Source organism: Dermacentor andersoni, chromosome 10 (genome assembly GCF_023375885.2).
Source record: "Dermacentor andersoni chromosome 10, qqDerAnde1_hic_scaffold, whole genome shotgun sequence".
In the NCBI taxonomy this organism is placed as follows: domain Eukaryota; kingdom Metazoa; phylum Arthropoda; class Arachnida; order Ixodida; family Ixodidae; genus Dermacentor; species Dermacentor andersoni.
The window spans coordinates 325,001-341,531 of NC_092823.1; the positions used below are offsets into that span (position 1 = coordinate 325,001).

The 16,531-nt window shown below is 56.0% G+C and overlaps 1 non-coding gene and 1 pseudogene across 1 annotated transcript; one reads left to right on the forward strand and one right to left on the reverse strand.

The window, feature by feature from the left end:
* Positions 1 to 1,448: 1,448 nt before the first annotated feature.
* LOC126525548 (small subunit ribosomal RNA) lies at positions 1,449 to 3,263 on the reverse strand. Its single transcript, XR_007598237.1, has one exon. It is a non-coding gene; the product is annotated as a small subunit ribosomal RNA (ribosomal RNA).
* A 12,831-nt stretch (positions 3,264 to 16,094) lies between these two features.
* LOC126525536 (U2 spliceosomal RNA) lies at positions 16,095 to 16,268 on the forward strand (annotated as a pseudogene).
* The last annotated feature ends 263 nt before the right edge of the window (positions 16,269 to 16,531 follow it).

Below are 16,531 nucleotides of genomic sequence, written 5' to 3' on the forward strand. Positions count from 1 at the left end.
CCGCGTCTCAGCAGCTGAAAGCCTAATGGCACTCCACTCCTGCTACTCGCGCGTGTGTTTTGCGCCCACGCCTTCCTCGCTTGCCCTCGAGGCACCTTATGCCGTTTGCGCGCACTCGAAGCCGGTTTTACCTGCCAACCATCCACCGGACCCGTGTGTCTCGTGTGCACGTTCACATCGCTCCACTAAAAATTGCAAAGAGCGACAGAGCCATGATTAGGGCTAAGCCGCTGTGGAGTCTTTAACGGCTACACGGCCACGGGCAGGGCTTCACCCCCATCGACGTGCTTCGCTTCAGTCAGCAGTAGGTTCATAGAAGGGCCTCAAACACACACACACTTTCGCATCGGCAGATCGCCGCAGCATAACCGCTGTTGATCCAACAGCCTACTTGAGACGAAAGACAAGAGCCCGGCGCGCGTACTCGCGCAGCTCTCCAAAACCACTCGGCCAGTGCCAGGGACGGCTCCCTGCGCCGGCGCCACAACAAGTCTACTTGAGGCGGAAGACGAAGCCAGCAAGGGCCTGGCCGCAAGTGCGTTCGAATCCGGGACTACAGTCCCTCGTCTGTCCGTACTTCCTCTTTCGACGTGCGGCGCCTTCCCAAAGCGCACAAGTCCGCTAACCGCAGAACGCTTCCGACGTAGCAAAGCCGCGTTTCCTTCGGTACTTCGCAGCAACGCCGCCTTTCCCTCGGCGGCGGGCGAATAGCCTGCAGACGTCGTCGCATTAAACCGCGATCTCGACACCTCGCGCGTCACGAGCAGGAGCCGACCGGCAGCCTCCGGCCCTTTCGGACTCGGTGGCATTTGCCGCGGAGGACGGGAGAGCACTTTAGGCCACGGTTCCTTCCGTACTTGGCAGCCGCACCCTCATACCGACAGTTCCATGACCGACCGAGCGCCACACCGTTCCTTTAGTACTTGGGCGGCAACAAAGTCGGGTCGTTACTCCATACTCGCTGCAGGAAGCGACCGGCAGCCGCCAGCCTTTTCAGACTCGGCAGCGTTTGCCGCGGAGGACGGGAGAGCGCTCGCACCACGGTTCCGTGTGTACTAAGCGGCAGCGGCATTAGCTCTCGACCGTCAGTTCCTTGACCGACCGCACGCTTCGCCGTTCCCCTCGTACTGGGCAAAGCAGCAGGTCGGGTCGTCTTACTCCCATTCCGCGCAAGAGCGCCAAAGCGGACAGAAAGCCCACCCAGTGTGCGTTACGCCGTTTCTACCCGCGGGCGCGGCCAAGCCAACCGTCCAAGGTTGCAGCCGGCGTCCACTGGGCGCAACAAATTTGGCACGGGGCGCCCCTCAAAATTCAGGCAGTCCCCGGCATGTTCGGGTATAGCCGTCCCCGCGTCCAAGCGGGGCCAGCGGCGGAAAGCGTCGGGCGCAGCGAGCTGCTTCACCCACACGGGGTAGAAACAATGGCGCTCGCCACCCTTCACAATCCGGTAATGATCCTTCCGCAGGTTCACCTACGGAAACCTTGTTACGACTTTTACTTCCTCTAAATGATCAAGTTTGGTCATCTTTCCAACAGACCGGCGCAACCGAAAGGCCGCGCCGGACATCGGTCCGAAGACCTCACTAAATCATTCAATCGGTAGTAGCGACGGGCGGTGTGTACAAAGGGCAGGGACGTAATCAACGCGAGCTTATGACTCGCGCTTACTGGGAATTCCTCGTTCAAGGGGAACAATTGCAAGCCCCTATCCCAATCACGAAAGAAGTTCCACGGGTTACCCAGTCTTTTCAGACAGGGATAAAGACACGCTGCTTCCTTCAGTGTAGCGCGCGTGCGGCCCCGGACATCTAAGGGCATCACAGACCTGTTATTGCTCTGTTTCGTGCGGCTAGGAGCCGCTTGTCCCTCTAAGAAGGTTGTAAGGTGCTGGGAACCCCGCACCTATTTAATAGGCTAGAGTCTCGTTCGTTATCGGAATTAACCAGACAAATCGCTCCACCAACTAAGAACGGCCATGCACCACCATCCACCGAATCAAGAAAGAGCTCTCAATCTGTCAATCCTCCCAGTGTCCGGGCCGGGTAAGTTTTCCCGTGTTGAGTCAAATTAAGCCGCAGGCTCCACTCCTGGTGGTGCCCTTCCGTCAATTCCTTTAAGTTTCAGCTTTGCAACCATACTTCCCCCGGAACCCAAACACTTTGGTTTCCCGGAAGCTGCCCGCCGAGTCATTTGAGTAACTCAGGCGGATCGCTGGTTGGCATCGTTTATGGTCAGAACTAGGGCGGTATCTGATCGCCTTCGAACCTCTGACTTTCGTTCTTGATCAAAGAAAACATTCTTGGCAAATGCTTTCGCAGTAGTTCGTCTTGCGACGGTCCAAGAATTTCACCTCTAGCGCCGCAATACGAATGCCCCCGTCTGTCCCTCTTAATCATTACCTCGTATTCCAAAAACCAACAGAACAGAAACGAGGTCTTGTTCTATTCTTCCATGCAAGTTTATTCAGGCGACTCGCCTGCGTTGAGCACTCTAATTTTTTCAAAGTAAAAGCACCGGCCTTCTCGAGGCACACAATGAAGTGCACCAAGAAAGGACCGGCATGATGTTCAGTCCGAGCCGTCGCATCGGGTAGATGCACTACTCGTCTGGAACTGAGATCCAACTACGAGCTTTTTAACCGCAGCAGCTTTAGTATACGCTATTGGAGCTGGAATTACCGCGGCTGCTGGCACCAGACTTGCCCTCCAATTGATCCTCGTCAAAGGATTTAGAGTGTACTCATTTCAATTACGGGGCCTCAAAAGAGTCCCGTATTGTTATTTTTCGTCACTACCTCCCCGTGCCGGGAGTGGGTAATTTGCGCGCCTGCTGCCTTCCTTGGATGTGGTAGCCGTTTCTCAGGCTCCCTCTCCGGAATCGAACCCTGATTCTCCGTTACCCGTAACAACCATGGTAAGCAAGTAACCTACCATCGAAAGTTGATAAGGCAGACACTTGAAAGAAACGTCGCCGGCTCGTGGCCATGCGATCAGCACAAAGTTATCCAGAGTCACCACACAATACGGGCCGAAACCCGATCGATCTTGGTCTAATAAAAGCACCCGTCGCCCAAAGGGCTTCAGGCTCACTGCATGTATTAGCTCTAGAATTGCCACAGTTATCCAAGTAGGAAGAAACGATCTAAGGAACCATAACTGATTTAATGAGCCATTCGCGGTTTCGCCTTATTTCGGCATGTACTTAGACATGCATGGCTTAATCTTTGAGACAAGCATATGATTACTGGCAGGATCAACCAGGTAATCGTTCAACTGCGCGTCCAGCCTTTCAAGCAGGCCGGACGCCGTTTTTGCGATGCCGAGGCCACCTTCAGGCGCCCCAACACGCTTCGTTCTCGCAAAGGGTAGCACTTTGCACAGTCCGAGACGACGGCGTTCGAGCTCGCTACGGCGCCCTCCCCGCAGGGCCGGGTATCGCCACGCGGCAAGAAGCACGCAACATTCTCGATAGACCGGTTGTGTCGACTCGATCGCGGCTTGCGGTTTCTCTCGAGCCCGCAGCACTGGTGGACCGACCGACACTTGCAACGTAGCCGAGACGGCAAAGCCGCTAGGCGACGGGTCACGCCCGCGCCTTCGGCGCTTTCGTATTTGATTCGTCCGAGGACGATGCGGAACACACTTCGATATCGTGGAAAAAGCGTCGTCCGACAACCAGCCCCTAACGCATCAAGCGGATGAGGCTGCAGACGTCAGCTGTGGGATCCACGGGAGCGATACCGGGGACACGCTTGACGGGCACGAAGCCCGCCGCATATCAAACACCCAGGTCGCTTTGGGGGCGACTGCTCTCTGGGACCCCCATATAATAGCAGCGATAAGTACCCAGACCTCCATGGGGCCGTACTCGTGCCACTTTCGACGAGCGTTTGGCGAAAATCGTGCCGCCTCGTAACGCCGCGAGCAAGATTGAAAGCTTACGTCGGCAGCACAATGCCGAAGTCGTGAAAGCGCAGCGCGTCCACCGAATGCGCGAACGGCAATTTCTCGCTAATGGCCAGTACGGTTTCCTGCACAATTGCCTTTCTGTCGCCCTACGGGGCCCCCGGCCGATCGATTCGAGGCACGCTAGCACGGCCCCTTCGCCATTTCCGAGCACGCGTGCGAACAGTGCGGGCGGCGTGCTCGACGCCCCGGCTGACGTCGTTTCGGACTTTGTCTCTTCGCGTGCTCGCGGCAACGCCGCGGCCAACGACGACGTCTGCGCGGTTCTTTGCCGGTTCCCGGCGTGCTATAGTGCAGCCCTCTGCAGGGCGACACCGGCTCCGTCGTGTCCGTGCGGCGGCTTGTACGCAAAAGTTGCGCCAAAGGCGTCGCGCTCGCGCCGCCCCGGCACACGCGGTTTCGGACTTTGTCTCTTCCAGCGCTCGCGTAGTCGTGGGCACGATTGTCGACGTCGGAACGGTGCGCGGACTACGCCACGAGCACGCGCAAGCCGAAAATCGCACTACGGTACAATGTCGGCCGGGGCCGTACGGCCCCTTACAGTAGCAGCGATAAGTGCCCAGACCTCCATGGGGCCGTACTCGTGCGACGCGGCGGCGTACTGCGCCGAGCCGAGCGCCAATATTTGGCTTTTGCAGGGCGGATTCGAGCTCTGGCGATCGCCGCGGTACCGCCGCTCACCGATTCAAGGCACGCTAGCGCGGCCCCTTCGCCATTTCCGAGCACGCGTGCGAACAGTGCGGGCGGCGTGCTCGACGCCCCGGCTGACGTCGTTTCGGACTTTGTCTCTTCGCGTGCTCGCGGCAACGCCGCGGCCAACGACGACGTCTGCGCGGTTCTTTGCCGGTTCCCGGCGTGCTATAGTGCAGCCCTCTGCAGGGCGACACCGGCTCCGTCGTGTCCGTGCGGCGGCTTGTACGCAAAAGTTGCGCCAAAGGCGTCGCGCTCGCGCCGCCCCGGCACACGCGGTTTCGGACTTTGTCTCTTCCAGCGCTCGCGTAGTCGTGGGCACGATTGTCGACGTCGGAACGGTGCGCGGACTACGCCACGAGCACGCGCAAGCCGAAAATCGCACTACGGTACAATGTCGGCCGGGGCCGTACGGCCCCTTACAGTAGCAGCGATAAGTGCCCAGACCTCCATGGGGCCGTACTCGTGCGACGCGGCGGCGTACTGCGCCGAGCCGAGCGCCAATATTTGGCTTTTGCAGGGCGGATTCGAGCTCTGGCGATCGCCGCGGTACCGCCGCTCACCGATTCAAGGCACGCTAGCGCGGCCCCTTCGCCATTTCCGAGCACGCGTGCGAACAGTGCGGGCGGCGTGCTCGACGCCCCGGCTGACGTCGTTTCGGACTTTGTCTCTTCGCGTGCTCGCGGCAACGCCGCGGCCAACGACGACGTCTGCGCGGTTCTTTGCCGGTTCCCGGCGTGCTATAGTGCAGCCCTCTGCAGGGCGACACCGGCTCCGTCGTGTCCGTGCGGCGGCTTGTACGCAAAAGTTGCGCCAAAGGCGTCGCGCTCGCGCCGCCCCGGCACACGCGGTTTCGGACTTTGTCTCTTCCAGCGCTCGCGTAGTCGTGGGCACGATTGTCGACGTCGGAACGGTGCGCGGACTACGCCACGAGCACGCGCAAGCCGAAAATCGCACTACGGTACAATGTCGGCCGGGGCCGTACGGCCCCTTACAGTAGCAGCGATAAGTGCCCAGACCTCCATGGGGCCGTACTCGTGCGACGCGGCGGCGTACTGCGCCGAGCCGAGCGCCAATATTTGGCTTTTGCAGGGCGGATTCGAGCTCTGGCGATCGCCGCGGTACCGCCGCTCACCGATTCAAGGCACGCTAGCGCGGCCCCTTCGCCATTTCCGAGCACGCGTGCGAACAGTGCGGGCGGCGTGCTCGACGCCCCGGCTGACGTCCTTTCGGACTTTGTCTCTTCGCGTGCTCGCGGCAACGCCGCGGCCAACGACGACGTCTGCGCGGTTCTTTGCCGGTTCCCGGCGTGCTATAGTGCAGCCCTCTGCAGGGCGACACCGGCTCCGTCGTGTCCGTGCGGCGGCTTGTACGCAAAAGTTGCGCCAAAGGCGTCGCGCTCGCGCCGCCCCGGCACACGCGGTTTCGGACTTTGTCTCTTCCAGCGCTCGCGTAGTCGTGGGCACGATTGTCGACGTCGGAACGGTGCGCGGACTACGCCACGAGCACGCGCAAGCCGAAAATCGCACTACGGTACAATGTCGGCCGGGGCCGTACGGCCCCTTACAGTAGCAGCGATAAGTGCCCAGACCTCCATGGGGCCGTACTCGTGCGACGCGGCGGCGTACTGCGCCGAGCCGAGCGCCAATATTTGGCTTTTGCAGGGCGGATTCGAGCTCTGGCGATCGCCGCGGTACCGCCGCTCACCGATTCAAGGCACGCTAGCGCGGCCCCTTCGCCATTTCCGAGCACGCGTGCGAACAGTGCGGGCGGCGTGCTCGACGCCCCGGCTGACGTCCTTTCGGACTTTGTCTCTTCGCGTGCTCGCGGCAACGCCGCGGCCAACGACGACGTCTGCGCGGTTCTTTGCCGGTTCCCGGCGTGCTATAGTGCAGCCCTCTGCAGGGTGACACCGGCTCCGTCGTGTCCGTGCGGCGGCTTGTACGCAAAAGTTGCGTCAAAGGCGTCGCGCTCGCGCCGCCCCGGCACACGCGGTTTCGGACTTTGTCTCTTCCAGCGCTCGCAACCATGTCGGGGCCGACGCCGACGACTGCGTGGTGTTTCAACGATTGCCGGCGTGACACAATGCAGCGGCGTGCGGGATGCCAGCGATTCCGTCGTGTCCGTGCGGCGGCTTGTACGCAAAAGTTGCGCCAAAGGCGTCGCGCTCGCGCCGCCCCGGCACACGCGGTTTCGGACTTTGTCTCTTCCAGCGCTCGCGTAGTCGTGGGCACGATTGTCGACGTCGGAACGGTGCGCGGACTACGCCACGAGCACGCGCAAGCCGAAAATCGCACTACGGTACAATGTCGGCCGGGGCCGTACGGCCCCTTACAGTAGCAGCGATAAGTGCCCAGACCTCCATGGGGCCGTACTCGTGCGACGCGGCGGCGTACTGCGCCGAGCCGAGCGCCAATATTTGGCTTTTGCAGGGCGGATTCGAGCTCTGGCGATCGCCGCGGTACCGCCGCTCACCGATTCAAGGCACGCTAGCGCGGCCCCTTCGCCATTTCCGAGCACGCGTGCGAACAGTGCGGGCGGCGTGCTCGACGCCCCGGCTGACGTCCTTTCGGACTTTGTCTCTTCGCGTGCTCGCGGCAACGCCGCGGCCAACGACGACGTCTGCGCGGTTCTTTGCCGGTTCCCGGCGTGCTATAGTGCAGCCCTCTGCAGGGTGACACCGGCTCCGTCGTGTCCGTGCGGCGGCTTGTACGCAAAAGTTGCGTCAAAGGCGTCGCGCTCGCGCCGCCCCGGCACACGCGGTTTCGGACTTTGTCTCTTCCAGCGCTCGCAACCATGTCGGGGCCGACGCCGACGACTGCGTGGTGTTTCAACGATTGCCGGCGTGACACAATGCAGCGGCGTGCGGGATGCCAGCGATTCCGTCGTGTCCGTGCGGCGGCTTGTACGCAAAAGTTGCGCCAAAGGCGTCGCGCTCGCGCCGCCCCGGCACACGCGGTTTCGGACTTTGTCTCTTCCAGCGCTCGCGTAGTCGTGGGCACGATTGTCGACGTCGGAACGGTGCGCGGACTACGCCACGAGCACGCGCAAGCCGAAAATCGCACTACGGTACAATGTCGGCCGGGGCCGTACGGCCCCTTACAGTAGCAGCGATAAGTGCCCAGACCTCCATGGGGCCGTACTCGTGCGACGCGGCGGCGTACTGCGCCGAGCCGAGCGCCAATATTTGGCTTTTGCAGGGCGGATTCGAGCTCTGGCGATCGCCGCGGTACCGCCGCTCACCGATTCAAGGCACGCTAGCGCGGCCCCTTCGCCATTTCCGAGCACGCGTGCGAACAGTGCGGGCGGCGTGCTCGACGCCCCGGCTGACGTCCTTTCGGACTTTGTCTCTTCGCGTGCTCGCGGCAACGCCGCGGCCAACGACGACGTCTGCGCGGTTCTTTGCCGGTTCCCGGCGTGCTATAGTGCAGCCCTCTGCAGGGTGACACCGGCTCCGTCGTGTCCGTGCGGCGGCTTGTACGCAAAAGTTGCGTCAAAGGCGTCGCGCTCGCGCCGCCCCGGCACACGCGGTTTCGGACTTTGTCTCTTCCAGCGCTCGCAACCATGTCGGGGCCGACGCCGACGACTGCGTGGTGTTTCAACGATTGCCGGCGTGACACAATGCAGCTGCGTGCGGGATGCCAGCGATTCCGTCGTGGCGGTGCGGCGGCTTGTACGCAAAAGTTGCGTCAAAGGCGTCGCGCTCGCACCGCCCCGGCACACGTGGTTTCGGACTTTGTCTCTTCGAGCGCTCGCAGCGATGTCGAGGCGATCGCTTACGTCTGCACGGTTTCCGGTGTGCTACAATGCAGCAGTCTGCCGCACTACACCTCTTGGTTGCCGAGGCCAGCACGGCAATTTACTGAAGCGAGCGCATTGCGCCCAGGCGGCAGCGGACTTTGTGCTTTCGGGAGTGCTCTTGCTGTAAAATTTGAACGGCTGCAGCTGCGCGAAGCAAGTGTACCTATTTTCACTCTCTCTCTGTCTGCCTTTGAGGCGACTGTAATTTCACTTTAAACGCAACTGGAGGCGGGAGCAACCTGATGAGAGTAGGTGGACTTCGGTACATGTTGTAATTTAGAAATTGCTTTCAAGCTTTGAGGACATACACCTTCGCGCCATCTGCTTTCCCCGTCTCTTTGGCACTTTATAGTATGTGCTGCATGCTCTGCATTCCAAAGAAACACGCCTGTGTCTCTCCCTCTCTCACGTTCTTCTTCTTTTTGTAGCTGCTGTTGTAGAAGATGCTATGCTCTTTAATCGCTGTAACATAGAGTGCTTGCACAAGCCAACAACTTTTGCGCGTTTTTTTTTTTTTTTTCTCTTCCCAAGACGTTTCTGCCATTATTCACTAACTCTCGTTCTTAGTATGCAATGGAGCGTTAGCTCGCGCCATCTACCTTTCTTTCTGTATTGCAAAGTCCGCAGGTTTTCCTAGTTCCGTACTCAGATGGCGCCAATGCGTTTTGGCGCCAGGTTCGAACGACCTCGCTGTACTCGTGTTTCCCATTTGAATGTTTCAAAGGGGTTTGCGACAGGGGGTGGTTCTTGTGCAAGGCTGAGCTTTCCAGCTGCGTTTAAGCTATGCTAGCATGTGTGCGTATATATATATATATATATATATATATATATATAAATACACAAACACACACACACACACACATGCATATATACATACACACACACGGTAATGGTAAAGATGATGAGGTAGCACTTTTTTTTTTTTTTACAATGCCTGTGTTTCAGATGGCGATCTTTCTCCCCTCTATGTTTCCGGTGGGAAGGAGTGTGCAGCGTTTTCTATATTTATTTTGTCATTCACTTCTATGTTGCTCGTCTTCGTACATGGGGCATGCTACCTAATTCTACCGGTCGATTCGACACGTTGCGATCCGTCCCGGCCTGTGCCGTATCAAAATTTTCAGTGGGCCTTGCGGTAAATAAAAAGAAATGAAGGAAATGCGCGTAGTATATTACAATTGCACACGGGCTTGAAACGAAGCCCTCAAGGAAGGTCACCTTGAGCGGTCGCATTCAGACGGAAGTAAGCATTCCCCTGGCGCGTTTTTTTCCGCTCGCCTGTTCCGTTTTCTACGAGGTTGCCTTGGTTGGTTTCGCGTTACAAGCAAGCTTGCACTCGGGTCTCGTTTCTACGCGACAGCGTTTCGTTAACAGCGAAAGACTGAGGCGTTGCGAGTTCATCCGTGAGATAGGGAGCGTTGAGTCTGTACACAGGCTGAATTTTATAATATTGCCCACGCTGTTGCTGAGGTTACCCATGTCGGCAGGGCGCCCACAAGGCAGTAGTACAATGAAGTGAAGTGAAGGACATCGCTTCTCGGCCTTTTGGCTAAGAACTCTGCCCCAGGCCGAGAAGAACTTTCGACGAGTCACCACTGCTGCCCCGGAGGTCGCGTCGGGACCACGGCGGACCTCCAGGAGTCCACAAGCGCCTACCAGGACCGACCCGCCCGCCAGCTCACCTACCTGCTCGAGCGCCACCTGTCCAGCGGCGGAGTAATCCGGCGGGCCCTTCCAGCGCCTGCTGAGCGGCCCATGGTCTCGGGAGCCAGCTCCACTACGAGCGCCTCCTGTCGAGCCGTCGGCCAACCCCCCTGAACCTGTTGGAGCCAGCGCCACCTGCGGCGCTTCCTTCAAGACCAGAGTACGGCGGCGTCCTTCAGCGCCAGCTGTACACGCCACGAGTAACTGGAACAGCCATGAATCCCGGAGGCCGGGCTCCAAGCGGCTACGCCCCCCAAGCCATGGATGCAACTAGTGAGACCCCTTTGCGGGAGAATTGTTTTACCTTTGATGCCCCTGAGGGCGATGTTTCTATTGATGATTTAATTGATGCTGTTGAAACGACTGCGGGGGACGACAGCGTCCTAGCGCTGCAACACATGGGAGGTGCGAAATTCCTCGTTTGCACGAGAACCGCCGCACAGGCAACTAGACTAATGGTTGCGGAGGGGTTCCACGTGAACCAAGTGAAGGTCCCCGTCGACGCTGTCGGCCCGCCAGTCACGTTTGTTAATGTGTATCGGTACCCCATCTACATGTCCGCCGACGCCCTGTCCTTTGCCCTACAACCCTACGGCAAAGTAAAAAGTGTAACTTTTGCGAAAGTGGCTAACCGCCAAAATAAGCTGAATGGCGTCCGTGTAGTGCGCATCGAAATGAGCCGCCCAATCCCGAATTTTATGACTGTACACGGTCACAGGGTCATGTGCGAGTATAGAGGAATGAGGCGTGTGTGCGCGAGATGTGGTGCTGACAGCCACATGGCCACAATGTGCACCGCCCCATATTGTAAACGGTGCGGCACTTTCGGGCACGAGACGGAGGGCTGTGAAGAAGAGTGCCACAAGTGCGGAGGCCGTCACGGCACAAAAGCGTGCTTTCGCAGTAGGGCATACCCCAAGTCGTACGCGAGCGTAGCTGGGCGACACACGCCCACCGACCATGACCAGATAGCAAGCGCACAACAAAGCCAGGCTTTCCCGACGCTTAGCGAAAGCGTAAGACCGAGGCTGCAGGTGCTTCAACCAAGCAACCTAACCAAAAAAACGAAATCGCACGATTTTTGGGAAGGTGCAGAAAGCACCGCGGAAAGTGAAAGCAGCGCGAGCAAAGTAACGCCCGTACGACAGTCCGACACCCCTTTGCCAACAGACAGCTGCCACGAGATAACGGATGACGCCTCGCCCCAAAATCCAGCCGCAGCATCAGCAACGACAGACGGCACGGGCACGTCAAGCGAGCCACGCCCCTCAGGAAACACCAGCGATGAGGCGATAAAAACCGAGCCTAAACAAACCACCCTTGGGAAAAATCATGCTTTCGAAGATATGCCTATAGTAAGCAGCGGCAAATATGCAATCCCGGATGCAAAACCACAGGAGGGCAAGCTCTCCTTGGAAACAAAATCGTTAAATGAGGAACCAATTAACAGTGACCCAAGTGCCGAAAACCCCCCGCAAAAGTTACAGCAGGGAAAGGACGCAGTAATTGCCGCCGGGAAAGACGCACTAAAAGAACGAGGAGGCCGAACTCCAAACGCCCAGACCGCTGGAGCCCAGACGCTTAAACCGCATCGACACAGATCCCGCTCAAACAAAAGGGGAGGCGAAGGGCGAAAACATGCCAAAGACAGTATTAGCCCGGAAACCCAAAGACGAGCAACAGATGAACTTGCTAGCAGTGACAGCGAAACCAAAATGCCAAAAAAAATTCCCAGGAAGGATCCCCCTTCGCAAAAGAAAACAAATACGCACACGAATGAGACTGATATGGAAGTCACGGAAGAGACAGCAAGCCGGGAAAATTTCGCGCTCTAACCAAGGCGCGATACTACAGCAGCACAAAAACTAATCATACACCACGCCCACCCGCGCTTTTCTTTTTCCACTTCCCCCGCTTGTAAGCGGACAGCAATGAATCCAAAACAAACCCGCCCTACTCCAGCTGTTGCGCTTCGCAATGAAGCACGTGGCATACACCCTCCCTCTCGTTTGCCCGCACAACCTTTCGTTAAAACCACGCATCACTGTGAGACAAAAAAAAAAAAAAACACAGAGACCGCCCCAATGGCTGCGCAACGCTCGCTCCTTTTAACCCCCCCCCCCTTGTTTTTTTACATTGTTCCTCAACTGTGCTTTCCTTTGTAACCTATGTTCAGTATAACACCTTGGTTGGAAAACGAGCCAGAGCATATGGCTGACTTTACTTTTGCCACTTTTAATGTTAGAGGCTTTCGCGACAAAAACAAGCAGCGCGAAATCCTTAACCTTGCAAGGGAGCAGCACATAGATATCCTCTTTGTTCAGGAAGCTAATTTGAGGACTCCACTGGAAGTGGAGACATTCAAACGCGATTTCCAAGTGGACGCCTTTTTTTCTTTGACAAACGCTCGAGCGTGTGGCGTGGGGGCCATTTTCGTGACAGGACGTTTCCGCAAGCGAGCCCATTGTCTGTACGGATCCAACGGGCGGACTCTGATGCTGGACATATACATAGACAAAAAAAAAATCCGTTTTGTCAACATCTATGCCCCGGCAACTCGGTCGGACACAAACGCCTTTTTCAAGGCCCTTCACCCGATGCTTCTCGATACAACTCCGCACGTCCTTCTAGGCGATTTTAACTGCGTAATTAACTCCACTAGGGACATCCGAGGCCCCGGGCAAGGGGGATCCACTTACAATGCACGAGAATGTTGTAAAATACTCCGCCATCTGGGCCTTACGGATGCGTGGGTCTCGCTCCATGATGAGCGTTTTGAGCCTACTCGCGTCTCCACCAGGACATCGAGCAGAATTGACCGAATTTACGTCCCCGACGGCCTCCTCCCCAAACTTCAGTCTTGTACAGTTGTGTCGCTCCCAGCCACTCTAACGAAACGGACTGACCATTTCCCCGTAGCATGTACAATCAGGGGCCATCCAGAGCAGGAAACACACCCGAGACGTTGGCGGCTTGACACTGCCCTGCTACAGGATGACGCCAGCAAGGAAAACCTTAAGCACTGCCTCAAAGAAATCACTGATCGCGCCCCGCAGATGAGCCCGATGACTTGGGAAGCGCTAAAAGATCAATGGACAACTGCACTACAAGCCGAAGGCAAAGCGCGGCACCGGCGGTACACCGCCGAACTCAGGGAATTAATGCGAAGAATGCAAATCATTACGCGAGCGGAAACCATCACCTCATGCACCGGGTTATACCTGCAAACGCTACAAAAGAAGTATGATTGCCTCCTAGTAAAAAGAACACAGAAGGCACAACGCGGTCCATGTGAAATGTACAGCAACACAGAAGAACATAACAACCGCGAGGGGACAAATGCCACGAGGGAAATCGTAGAGGCCAGAAGGGAAGATGGCACGACCACACACGATCACAAAGAAATCCAAAATATTTTTTATACCTATTTTAGACAACAGTTTGAGGAGGACCAAACGAACAGTGATGTGGACACCGAAAACCTGACCCTGTTATGCGAAAATCTACCGCGTCTTGATCAAGAAGCGGTTTCAGGGCTTTGCGATGACGTCACCACAGAAGAATTGAAACGCATTGTCCAAAGCATGTCGCAAGACACCGCCCCAGGCTGTGATGGCATCACCACAGGGTTTTACAACGTCTTCTTCGAAGAAGTAGGCGAAAAGCTGTGCGACTTGATTAATATGGTAATAAATGAAAAGAAAAAACCCCCCTCCTTTGGGAAAGGAAGAATCATCCTATTGCTGAAAGAAGGCGCCCAGCCGCATACCCCCCAAGCGTGGCGACCGATCACCCTTTTAAATACAGATTACAAGATCACAGCTGCCGTGCTGAACAATAGGATCAAGCGAGTGCTACCACTGATAATATCTCCCTACCAGACATGCGCGGTGCCTGGCCGGTCAATATTTTCAAACCTGACGCTTACGCGTGACGTCTTTGAATACGCGACAAGCAAGCAGATAAGCGGCGCTTTCCTTTCACTGGACCAAGCAAAGGCTTTCGACAGGGTCAAGCACGCATATCTTTTCACAATACTGAAACAGTTCTCCTTTCCCCAAGATTTTGTCAAGATAATCTCACTCCTCTATAGCAATATGACATGTCACATTCAGATCAACAAGTCCCTCACACAGAGTTTTAACTACACGAAAGGGATCCGCCAAGGATGCCCATTAGGACCGACCCTGTTCATCCTTTCGCTTGAGCCATTGATAGTTAGCATACACAATGAACCGCGTATCCGAGGCTTCCCCTTGACAGGCCAGGATGAAATCAAGATCACGGCCTACGCGGATGACCTAGCCATCTTCGTCAGAAACGAATCCAGTCTGCACTACTTCCGCACCATTTTTGCAAGGTATGCACACCTGTCTGGCGCGGCACTAAACGAAGCCAAAAGCAAGGCTCTTCTTTTCGGATCCTTCCCACCGGACGCCATAAGCAACATACAGCAGGTTGACACGGTTAAAATTCTGGGAATTTATTTTACGCAGAACGGAGTGGCGCTGTCCACCTGGCAGGTTGCCATTACCAAGGCAAAACACGCCATATCCCAGCTACAACAAATGCCCCTAACGCTACAAGAGAAAGCCCTCGCAGCAAGGACAACAATATGTGGGTTTGCCAACTACGCCAGTCGAGTTGGCATCATGCCCAGTAAAACAATCACACAAATGAACAAACTCATCACAGCTTTCTTGTGGGAAAACAAGCCACCCCCGATAAAACGAAATCTACTGCAGCTAGCCACAACGAGCGGAGGCCTCGGACTCCTACACGTCGGAACTACCGCACGGCTTCTGGCCCTAAGGACTGCCAGGTATTTAGGCACCTCGGCCGATTATATAGGCAAGGGCCTAATGTGGTACTGGTGCAGCACCAATCGCAGTGTCCTAGATTGCAGTAGGTTACCTGGACCACACGCAGAATTCCCTTCCGAATTCTACAAGACTGCCGCAGTCACAAAGGCTATGTTAGAGAAAGAGGCCCCCGGCACGAACATAGACAAAGACTCACCAGCTAAGATCATCGAAACCATAACGGAAACTCAATTATCAACTGAAGACAAGGAAAAACTTGAAAACATAAAGGCAACCCAATCCAAAAAGATAAAACTTCCCAAAGAAGTCCAGGACTTCGAAGTTAAACGAAAATGGAAAGCACTCCCGACCCGGCAGAGATTACACAGACTGGGCATCGTTCCGAACGATCGTTGCCCCAACTGCAGCTACTCAGAAACCGTCGATCATGCGTTATTCGAGTGCGCCGCTGCAAAAGCTGTTTGGCGATTAGTACTACACACCTTCGGCGTACGACTGCAGGCCATGGCGCTGAAAACCAAAGGCAATTTCGCCAACTTAGTTTTTGTTTGTACAATGTACGCCTTGTGGAAACGTCGATGCCTCGCAGAGGTCAGGAGAGTGCCGGTAAGGGCAGCCTACCCCACCCTCCAGAAAATAAGCACGCTCCTATGGGAACACTTGAACGAGGAACTTAACGCAACAGGGGAGGAAAGTTTCCTCCGCCGCTGGCATACAAGATTTTTCATTCAAAAAAATGGACAACTCGCGTACCCGTTGTTGCCATATTAACGCCCCCCCCTTAGCACCCAACACATAACCAAACGCATTCTCAATATATATAAAAAAAATGTAGTAAATAACACAGTTTCAGTGTCACAACAACAGTTGCCCACAGAAATATGTATGGGAGACATAGTGCCCCAAGGTGTTTTGATACCCTCTTCCTCGTCTTCTATGCAAGTGTACGACCCTTTAGCAGACATAGCATTGTATAATGCAGCGTGATCTATCCTTTGTACAACGGTTCAGCAAAGGGCATCGGTTCCAAGCGCAACTACCAACTGTACCACAACATGTGTTCTGTACATTGTTAACCTGTGTTTGCTTGAATTGTTACGATGTATGAATAAAACCTTCCCTTGTTGTAGTATCTGTTCTTATCAGCTTAATATCTGATACGGGTTCTATATGGACCCACGATATTAAACCTATTTTTGGAAGTTGGCGGAGTGCTTGAAGCCTGCTTCACCTCCGCCGCAGGTCGGCCCGGTATTGCACTACCTCCGGGATCGGCGCCGCTCACTTAGGTGAGACTTCATTCAATCAAAATGAAGAGCACAAGCTCAACGCGAGCAGTGACTTGACACGCACCATTCCTATACTACACGCAACGATGCCGGTTCGCGGACCACGAGAGTAATTAAACTGCCACTCCATCTGTGTGTAGCGTCGCACTTGTTGCGTCGCAAATGGGACAGCCGCTCCAGCAAATTTCTAGTTATGGGCTTCGAGAAAAATTAATGAAAGCAAAAGAAAGAACCAGAATTCCTATTTGTCCGATGTCTC